The sequence below is a fragment of the Dama dama genome, chromosome 33, assembly GCF_033118175.1.
Source record: "Dama dama isolate Ldn47 chromosome 33, ASM3311817v1, whole genome shotgun sequence".
Lineage (NCBI taxonomy): Eukaryota > Metazoa > Chordata > Mammalia > Artiodactyla > Cervidae > Dama > Dama dama.
In genome coordinates, this window is record NC_083713.1 from 7541357 (window position 1) to 7552168 (window position 10812).

Here is a 10812-nt window from a genome sequence, read left to right on the forward strand (position 1 = left end):
TAGTCTATTTGTTTGTCTCTTAACCAATACCATGGTCTCTTTTTTCCCAGTTTCGCTGAGAAATAACTGACATACATCACTGCATAAGTTTAAGGTACAGAGCATGATGGTTTGATTTACATATATTGTGAAATGACTACCACAATAGGTTCAGCTAACATTCATCATCTCATAGAGATACAATAAAAAGAGAGGAAAAAGGGGAAAAAAGTTCTCTTTGAGATGAGAGCTTTTGGGACCTACTCTTAACATTGTTCCTTTATGTCAACCATGTATAAAGTGCTAACTATAGTCATCACATGGTGCATAATATCTCCAGAATTTATTTGTCTTATGTCTGGAGGTTTATGCTTTTTGACCACCTTCCTCCAATTCCCCTTCTCACACCCTTTGCCTCTGGTAACCACAAGTCTGATCTATTTTTCTATGAGTTCTTTTATTTGCTTATTTTTGAATTCCACATATAAGTGAGATTATACAGGGTTTGTCTTTCTCTATCTGACTTACTTTACTTAGCATAATGCTCTCAAGGTTCATCTGTGTTGTCCCAAGTGGTAGGATTTCTTCATATTTTATGACTGAATAATATTCTGTTGTCTACGTACAACACAACTTTTTAATTCATTTATCCATCTATGGACACTTAGGTTGTTTTCATGTCTTGGCTAATACAAATAATACTGCTGTAAACATGGGGGTGCAGACATATTTTCGAGTTAGTGTTTTTGGTTCCTTTGGATATAGTCCCATGAATGGAATTGCTGGATCATATGGTAATTCTGGGCTTCTATGGTAGCTCTGGGAAAGAATCTGCCTGCCAATGCAGGAGACGTGGGTTTGATCCCTGGGTCAGGAAGACTCCCTGGAGAAGGAAATGGTAACCCATTCCAACCTTCTAGCTTGGGAAATCCCACGGACAGTGGAGCCTGGCGGGCTACAGTCGATGGGATCGAAAAAGAGTTGGACACAACTTAGTGACTAAACAACAACGGTGATTCTATTTTTAATTTTTTTGAGGACCCTCCACATTGTTTTCCATAGCAGCTAAGGGCCCATTTATAATCTAACCCTTCCGTCACAAAGCTTCTCTTCTCCATGTCCTCCTTAGCATTTGTCTTCTCTTGTTTTTTAGGGTTGTTATGATGGCCATTCTCACAGGCATGTTAACTCATTGTGGGTTTTTTTTTTTTTTTTAGCTATTATGGTTTTTAAATCTATCTATTTATTTATTTATTGGCTGCACACGGGCTTTCTCTAGCTGCACCAAGGAAGGGGCTAGTTTTCATTGTGGTGCATGGGGTTAGTTGCTCCAAAGCATGTGGGATCTTCTTTGCATCAGACCACTGCACCAGGAAAGTCCTCATTGTGATTTTAATTTGCATTTCCCTAACAACTAGTGATGTTGAGTATCTTTTGAATAACTGTTGACCTTTCATATATTTTCTTTGGAAAAATGTGCATTCAATACCACAGCCCTTGATTACTGTAGCTATATATGGAAGCCTTAGTATCAGGTAGACTGAGTCATCCCATTTTACTTTTCTTTTTCAAATTGCTATAGATATTCTAGTTCCTATTCCTTTCCACACAAATTTTAAATTAAGATTTTTCTATGTCTACAAAAACCCTTGGTAGAATTTTTAAAGGAATTGCATTAAATCTTTATTTATATAGATTAACTTGGGGAGAATCAATATCTTTATTATATTGATTCTTCCAATACATGAACACACTATGTCTTTTTGTTTTTTTAGATTTTTTTTTTACTTCTTTCATAAGCATTTTATAGTTTTCATTATATTGATACAAGCCTTTACATATTTTATTAGATTTATGCCCAAGTGTTTGAAACTGATATATACATATACATAATATATACATGTATATGTTTATACAACATATAATTTTTATATATTATATACTTTATTAATATTTGGCTGTGTCAAGTCAGTTGCTGGACATAGGATCTTCCTTGCAGCATAGAGGCTCTTAGTCATGACATATGGGATCCCTGATGAGAGGTCAAACCCAGGCCCCCTGCAGTGAGAGCATACAGTCCTAACCACTGACCACCATGGAGATCCCTAACTGGTATATATTTTAAATTTCAGCTTTCATTGCTAGGATGTGGAAGTATGATTGATTTTTGTGTGTTGATTTCTTTTATCCTGTGGCCTTGCTTAACTCATTTATTAGTTCTAGAAGTTTTTGGTAGTCCCCTTGGGATGTTCTACATAGACAATCATGTCATCTACAAATGGAGACAGTTTTCTTTATTGCCATCCAAACTGTATCCTTTTATTTTCCTTTCTTGCTGTATTGTGCTGTTTAAAATTTCTGGCACTGTGTTAAATACATCCTTCACTTTTTAAAATCCTATTTTTGCTAACAATAATTTTTCTTCTCCTAAATCATCTTCAGCATGTTTATTTTTAATTTACCTGTTAAATATTTATTGTGCACATACTATGTGCACACCTGCGAGCTAAAGAGATGGAAGTGAAAAATACCCAGTTCTGTTTTGGAAAAGCTTTCATTCCAGAGAGAGAAACAGACAAGGAGATACATAGTAGCCCTCCTGGGAGGGACCACCATCCAAGAGGTTGAGTAAGGCTACAGGTACAGGCATGATGGTTGTTCAAAGGAGCCGGTGTTTCCTCCACCTCCGCCTCCCTGCTAGTTTGGGCAAGGGGACTGGGGGGTATGGAAACCCGTGGAGAGGTCCCAGTCATTCCCAGCACCTAGCTTGGGAGCAGCTCTTTCTCACAGCACAGTGGATAATGCAATCCAGGAGATCCCAAACCTCACTTCTTTAAAGTTCCAGCTGGATAAAGAAAACGAAAAGGAGAAAATTCAGTTCTCAAGGGGGATTTTTAAGTCCTCGCTGAGTAGGCAAGAGATAGAACTATACAGAGGAGGTCTTGTGTCTAAACTGGGCTGCTGGCAGAAGTGGAGCTATTGTTGTCCTGTCAAGGTACAGAGTCAGAAGGACCCAGATTCACTCTCCAGTCAACACAGGGAGTAAGTGGGCCCAGCGGCACGTACGTCTGTGCGCAGGTCTGTCCTCTTCTGCGTCCCTGAGCAGAGACACGCTGTCCCCCTCCCCGTCCTGGGCCCTCTTTGCTTATTCTCGTTGCATCCTCCTTCCTACAGCTTTGCGATTGGAAGAAAAATAATCACGAGATTGAGATGTCTGGGCTCTCTGCTCCTCTGGAGAAATGTGTGCCAGGGTTCTAAGGCTCCAAAGCTTAGAGCTTTTCTGTCAGTTAAGATCCTTACCCTGAGAAGTCAGAAAATACTCATAGCCTTCGAAATTCACTCACATATTCCCTCTTTTGGACGGACATGTTTGTGTGCCCAGTGCTGTAGTTACGTGGTATTTCACGCTGTGATGTATTCAACGTATCAATTGCATGGCTGCAGCTGGAAAGCCTTCATGACAGGGGTCAGTGGGCAAAGATGTTTCCAGGCATGTTGAGCTGCTTTTCCTCTGCCTTGGTGTGTACTCTTGGTGATTCAGTGTTTTCATTGTTCTGTGTCTGTTCAGTGATTTCCGTCCAACGTGGCTACTTCTGTTTCCCCTGAGCAATCCCCAAGCTAACTGTAATCTTCCTGAGCATGAGTAAATCTCTGGGCTTGTGGCTATCACTAGCTCCTTCCTTCTGGGGCCCTGTCTCCTGCCTTTCCTTTTGTATTGGCTGGATGTTAGCTGCTTATTCAGTCTTATTTTCCCCCATCATGTCTGCACATAAAGATCTCAAAACAGAACAGTGAAGGAAAAATAGATGTCTTCAATTACTCTTTTTGGTTTCCATCTCTGAGAAACACAAAGTAATTATATTAAAAGACTCCTTCTTATATTTGTAAGGCATTTACTTTTTAAAATTAATTAATTTCTGTGGCTGTGCTGGATCTTAGTTATGGCATGTGGGATTTAGTTCCCTGACCAGGGATTGAACCCAAGCCCCCTGCATTGGGAGTGCAGAGTCTTGGCCACTGGACCACCTAGGAAGTTCCATGTAAGGCTGGACTTTTGTAATGACCTCAGAGAGGGCAAAGAAAGGAAAGTGTGTCTGATCTCTGGCCCTTTCCTTCCCCTCATGTATATCTGACCAGTGCAGCTTTAGGAGCCAGAAGTTCAGAAAGTCAGCAAGCCCTAAGGTGCTAGACAGTTCAGGGATGGTGCCAGCTTTCAACATTATTGGAATAAGGCCTCAAACTTTAAAGAGTTCAACCCAAACCTGAAGGATGTGCTGCCGGCATATTCCCAGTAACACAGAGGGCAATCTTACTTTGGAGTAACCTTGAGCTGATGGCTGTGCCATTATTTACCTGTTACTGCTCAGGCCAAGCCTACCTTTCTCTATCTATTCTGCTCTGTGATGCTAGGCCTGGAATCTGTAAACTATATTTCCTAGAAGCCCTTGCCATCTAATTTCTTTTCAGGTTCTGCCAATGAGAAGTGCTGGTGGGAGACTGGAAGATGGTGAAGAAGGCAGCCCCTCTCCTCTTCAGCTCCTATGGCTCTCCTCAAGAGCACCCCTACAGACTCTCCTAGAGATCTCAGCACCAGACATGCAACAGTCTCTCAGTCCAGCACCAGCCTGTGGTGGCCCATCCATTTTGTCTGAAATATCTCGTGCATTTCAAACAAAAGTTTCTATTTCCTAGATCTTAACTGATAGGATACTTGTTACCAAGATTAGGAGTTATTTCCGACCTCCTGGAACATATTCAACTTTCTAATGCATCTGAGGTACCTGCCAATTCCTGCTCCTTGGTCTATGCAGGAAGATGTCATGAATGTAATGATCAGGGTGATGTTCTGTGGAACATCAGGAAGATTCAGCTCTCTGCTGGCACAGTGACGGCAGAGAGGAGAGGTGACATAAGCCTGAGGCTAGACAACTGAAGATCTATTGCTGCCATACCTCCTTCCTGACTGGGTCCTAATGATAGAGCAGCCAGTTTTAGGACATGCATTTGAGGATGAACTACACTAAGGCTGCTGAAAAAACAGGATATTTGGGGGGAAAATTTTAAATCACTAGATTCAGAGAAAGGAATGAATTTTCTTTTTTCCTATTTTTTGGTTGTGCCACGTGGCAGAAAATTGTTTTAAAATAAATCTGGAAAGACAAATTGTGGCATTCATTCAATATGTATTGAATGACATAGTAGTTTATGAAGCAAAGAAAAACAGTGAAATATAGCTGTAGAGAACCAGAGATGAACTCCTAGGACATAACATTGAGCAAAAGAAACTAGACACAAAAGAATCCACACTGTATGAAGCAATTTCTATGACATTCAAGAACAAGGAAAACTATTCCAAGGTGATAGCAGTCGGAATAATGGTTAACTTTTGAAGAGAGATTAATACAGGTGGAGGCACATAGAAGCGTTCTGGGCTGCTGGAAATTTCTACGTCCTAATTCGGATGGTTGTCACATGGATGTATACTAAGAATTTACATCCAGTAAGAACTTGCTGAACTGTACACTTATGAGTTGCACATTCTACATGTGTATCTCTCAATAAAAAAGTAATACAAAATTCTCAGTACAGACAAGACATTAAAAGTATTTATAAGATAAACAGATGTGTAACTTGAGCTACTGCATGGTAAACAGAAAGGGAAAAGGTGGAAGTAGTGACAGATTTCCTCTTCTTGGGCTCCAAAATCACAGCTGACAGTGACTGCAGTTATGAAACCAGAAGACGATTGCTTCTTGGCAGGAAAGCGATGACAAACCTAGACAGTATGTTGAAAAGCAGAGATATTACTCTGCCAACAAAGGTCTGTATAGTCAAGGCTATGGTCTTCCCAGTGGTCACATACAGCTATGAAAGCTGGACCACAAAAAACGGAGATGCCAAAGAACTGATACCTTTGAACTGTGGTGCTGGGAGAAGACTTCTGAAAGTCCCTTGGACGGCAAGGAGATCAAACCAGTCCATCTTAAGGGAGATCAACCCTGAATATTCACTGGAAGGACTGATGCTGAAGTTCCAGTATTTTGGTCATCTGATGTGAACAGATGACTCACTGGAAAAGTCCCTGATGCTGGAAAAGAATGAGGGCAGAAAGAACAGAGGGCGTCAGAGGAGGGATGGCTCCACCATATCACCGAAGCAATGAACATGAACTTGGGCAAACTCTGGGAGATGGTGAGAGACAGGGAGGCCTGGCATGCTGCAGTCCACGGGGTCACGGGGGACTGAACAACAAGAACAACTTGAGCTTTCCGACCTGGTTTCATTTATTTCACCAATAAGATTAGTAGAAGTTTAGGAAATTTTTGATGAACTGTGTACCAAAGTGACATACAAAGTTTAAAAGCTTATCTTCTCAAGAGTAATGTGGTTTAACTCTAACACAAAGAAAACGCTGTGGGACTTAGTTTATTTATACTACCTCATATATCTGAAAATATTCAACTCACGTACACACTTGTATATATACAGATTTATTTTAATCAGGTAAGTATTCATCTTTTAAAAAATTAGTTAGTTAATTTTTATCTTTGGTTGTGCTGGATTTCCATTGCTGTGCATGGGCTTTCTCCAGTTGCAGCAAGCAGGGGTTACCCTCCAGTTGGGGTGTGCAGGCTTCTCATGGTGGGGGCTTCTCCTGCTGTGGAGTTCAGGTTCTGGGGTACACAGGTTTCAGCAGTTGTGGTTCGAGGGCTCCAGCGTGCAGGCTCAGCGGTCACGGCACACAGGCTTAGCTGCCCTGCACCACGTGGGCTCTTTCCTGGCTCTTTCCAGGCCAGGAATTGAACCTGTGCCCCTGAATTGCAAGGTGGATTCTTTACCACTGGACCACCAAGGAAACTCTCTTTTTTGTTTTTGTTTTTTTAACTTTTTTCCTGCTCCAGGATTCAGTCTGGGATCAGGTTACATTTAGTGGTCACGTCTCTCTAGTTTTCTTATTTATTTATTAAAAATTAAAAAAAATTTTTTTTTTGCCAAGCTGCAGCATGCAGGATTCCTGTTACCCGACCAGGGATGGAACTCGCGCCCCCTGCAATGAAAGCGCAGAGTCCTCACCACTGGACCACCAGGAAAGTCCCCTCAACATTGCTCTTAAGTACCCAAATGAACTCACCCTTCCGAGGATACACATAACCATACAAAAGATACACAGACACGTTTATGGCGGCCAGAGCACAGATGCAGATTCTGTATCTACTACCAAGACCAGACTCATGTCAGTCTGGAAAGTGGGACAAATGAAATCTGTAACTGTTGTTGTTCAGTCGCTAAGTTGTTCCCGACTCTTTGGGATTCCATGGACATAAGCATGCCAGGCTTCCCTGTCCTTCACTATCTCCCAGAGTTTGCTCAAATTCATGTCCAGTGAGTCAGTGATGCTATCTAACCATCTCATCCTCTACTGCCCTCTTTTCCTTTTGCATTCAATCTTTCCCAGAATCAGAGTCTTTTCCAATGAATTGGCTCTTCACATCAGTTGGCCAAAGTACTGGAACTTCATCTTCAGCAGCAATCCTTCCAATGAATAGTCAGGATTGATTTCCTTCAGGATTGACTGGTTTGATCTCCTTGCATTCTAAGGGACTCTCAAGAGTCTTCTCCAGCACCACAATTCAAAAGCATCAAGTCTTCAGCACTCAGCCTTCTTTATGGTCCAATTCTCATACTGTGCATGACTACTGGAAAAACCGTAGCTTTGACTATACGGACCTTTGTTGGCAAAGTGAGGTCTCTGTTTTTTAATATGCTGTCTAGGCTTGTTGTAGCTTTCCTTTCAAGGAGCAAGCATCTTTTAATTTCATGCCTGCAGTCACTGTCCACAGTGATTTTGGAGTCCAAGAAGATAAAATCTGTCACCGCTTCCACTTTTTCCCCTTCTATTTGCCATGAAGTGATGGGACCAGATGCCATGATCTTAGTTTTTGTTTTTTTATTATTTTCTTTTTTTAATCTTGTTTTTATTTCTCCCTCTGTTTTTTTTTTTTTTTTTGATCTTAGTTTTTTCTATGTTGAGTTTTAAGCCAGCTTTTTTACTCTCCTATTTGACTCCCATCAAGAGGCTCTTTAGCTCCTTTTCATTTTTTGCCATTAGAGTGGTATCATCCGCATATCTGATGCTGTTGATATTTCTCCTAGCAATCTTGATTCCCGCTTGTAATTCATCCAGTCTGGCACTTTCCATGATGTGCTCTGCAGAAGTTAAATAAACAGGGTGACAATATACAGCCCTGTGGTACTCCTTTCCCAATTTTGAACAAGTCAGTTGTTCCATGTAAGGTTCTAATGGTTGCTTTTTGATCTGCACACAGGTTTCTCAGGAGACAGTTAAGATGGTCTGGTATTCCCATCTCTTTAAAAATTTTTCAGTTTGTTGTGATCCACACAAAGGCTTTAGTGTAGTCAATGAAGCAGAAGTAGATGTTTTTCTGGAATTCCCTTGCTTTCTCTATGATCCAATGAATGTTGGCAACTTGAGCTTTGGTTCACGGCTCACAGCCTTGTCAGGAAAATAGGCTGCATAACTCAATGAAACTATGAGCCATGACGTGCAGGGCCACCCAAGACAGACAGGTCACAGTGGAGAGTTCTGACAAAATGTGGTCCACTGAAGAAGGGAATGGCAAACCATTCCAGTCTTCTTGCTGAGAGAACCCTATGAACAATATGAACAGTATGAAATCTATAATTCCCATTAATATATCCTGTGAAACTTTATGTCATGGTCAGAGTTTGGTAAACGTCTTTGGTACATCAGTGCATTGCCCATCGAAGCTGTACATCCAAAAGAATGCACGTGTTTGGTTTGCAGGCTAATTTCATGCTTATTCAACACCCTAATACTAATGAGGCTCACAGTGAGAGTGATTTTTGACATGTTAACCCTATAATAGCTTTATAAGTATGGTGTTTTAGTCACTAAGTTGTGTCCGACTCTTGCGACCCCATGGACTGTTAGCCTTCCAGGCTTCTCTGTCCATAGGATTTTCCAGGCAAGAATACTGGAGTGGGTTGCCATTTCCTTCTCCAGGGGATCTTCCCAACCCAGGGATCGAACCCAGGTCTCCTGCATTGCAGGCAGACTCTTTACCAACAGCTACAAGGGAAGCTAAAGGGTGTGTTGCCTCCCCGTCGGGGAATTGAACCCTGGTCTCCTGTGTGACAGGCGGGGATATGCACCACTATGCTAACGAGGACAACAGCTTTTATAAGTACAAACATTTAAATTCATAGGGACTGCTACAATCCCCATTTTATAGGTGGTAAAATGAAATCACTAACAGTCTAACTTGCCCTAGGTCACAGGTCTTCATAGCAGGACTAGAATTTGAAACCATGAAGTCTGATGCCATTCTCTCTTTTTCAAATTATTTTGTAAAATTATTTATTTAGTTTTAAAATTTTTTTTGGCTGTACATGTCTTCGTTGCTATGTGAAGGCTTTCTCTACTTGCACCGCTACTCTTTGTTGCGGTGCACAGGCTTCTCTCGTTGCAGAGCACAGACTCTAGGGCATGTGGGCTTCAGTAGTTGCGGCCCCTGGGCTCTAGAGTAGCTGTGTATGGGCTTTAGTTGCTCCGGGGCATGTGGGATCCTCCCTCCAGACCAGGGATCGATCCCGTGTCCCCTGCACTGGTAGGCGGACTCTTATCCAGTGTACTACCAGGGAAGTCCCTCCATTCTCTCTTAATCATTATTTTAGAAATTGAGATATAATTGACCTATAACATACTTTTTAAAATATTGAGATATAATTGACATATAACATTGTATTAACAAAAGTTTAAGGTACACAATGCGTTGGTTTGACACATTTATACTGTACTATGATTACCACCAGGAGAGTTACCTAATATCTCTATCATGTGACCTAATGATCATTTCTTTTTTTGTGATGGAAACAATTAAGATCTAATCTCTTACAGAACCATTTATTCTTGACCATTCAAGGTCAGAATAATGGAAAGATAGGGAGACAGGCGATTTGATCTGAGGGTATTTTGATAGAGTGGTACAGATTAGGGTCACATTTCAGGACCATGCATAGTGCTTGAGGCACTTAGCTCTCCTGTAGTTCCCCTTTCCCAACTACTAATGTATTACTTTCCCACTGCTTTCTGGCTTTCTTCTTCACTTAATCATTCAGGCTACAAATAATTATTGTATGCCTACTATGTACCAGGTTTCTGAATCATGTGCAAGAAATGAGACAGTAAGACACAGGCCCTTCTACATTTATGGCATAAATTGCTCTCGTTTCTTCCTCGTTCCTAATCCTAATTTCACTGTTTATTTTTTGCACCAGTTCAGACTGTTGCTTGCTGATGTGAGGTGACCCCAAAGTGACTTTTTAAAAAGTCCTAACCCTTTGCCTTTTGGCCTCAGTAAACAACAGCAACAACTATGGGTCCTACTTCTCAGTAAAATGCCTTTTCACAGCTCAAGGCAAGGTTTTTTTCTGTTGTTTTTTTTTTAATTTGAGAGTGTTTCAAATCCAACCTGGTTCCATCATTTACCTCCTGGCAGCTTCATAACCAGGGAGCAATAACTTCCTTATCTGTGGATTGCTCAATGACAACATAGTACCACCCCGGGGAGCAATAGACTGAGGCCCTTTTCCAGATGCCATGTTTTAAAACTTTCAGCTGGAAAGACCTTCACTATGTGAAACTTACTGCAATTATTTAAAGTCAATATCTGATCTTCTTCAGAAACAAACAAATGATCTCTGGCTTGCTGCCTCCTGCTTTTGGCTCCAGACCATGGGATTATTTAATTTGGAGTTTTTCAGTCTGACAAGAGGTTAGAAACTGGCCAA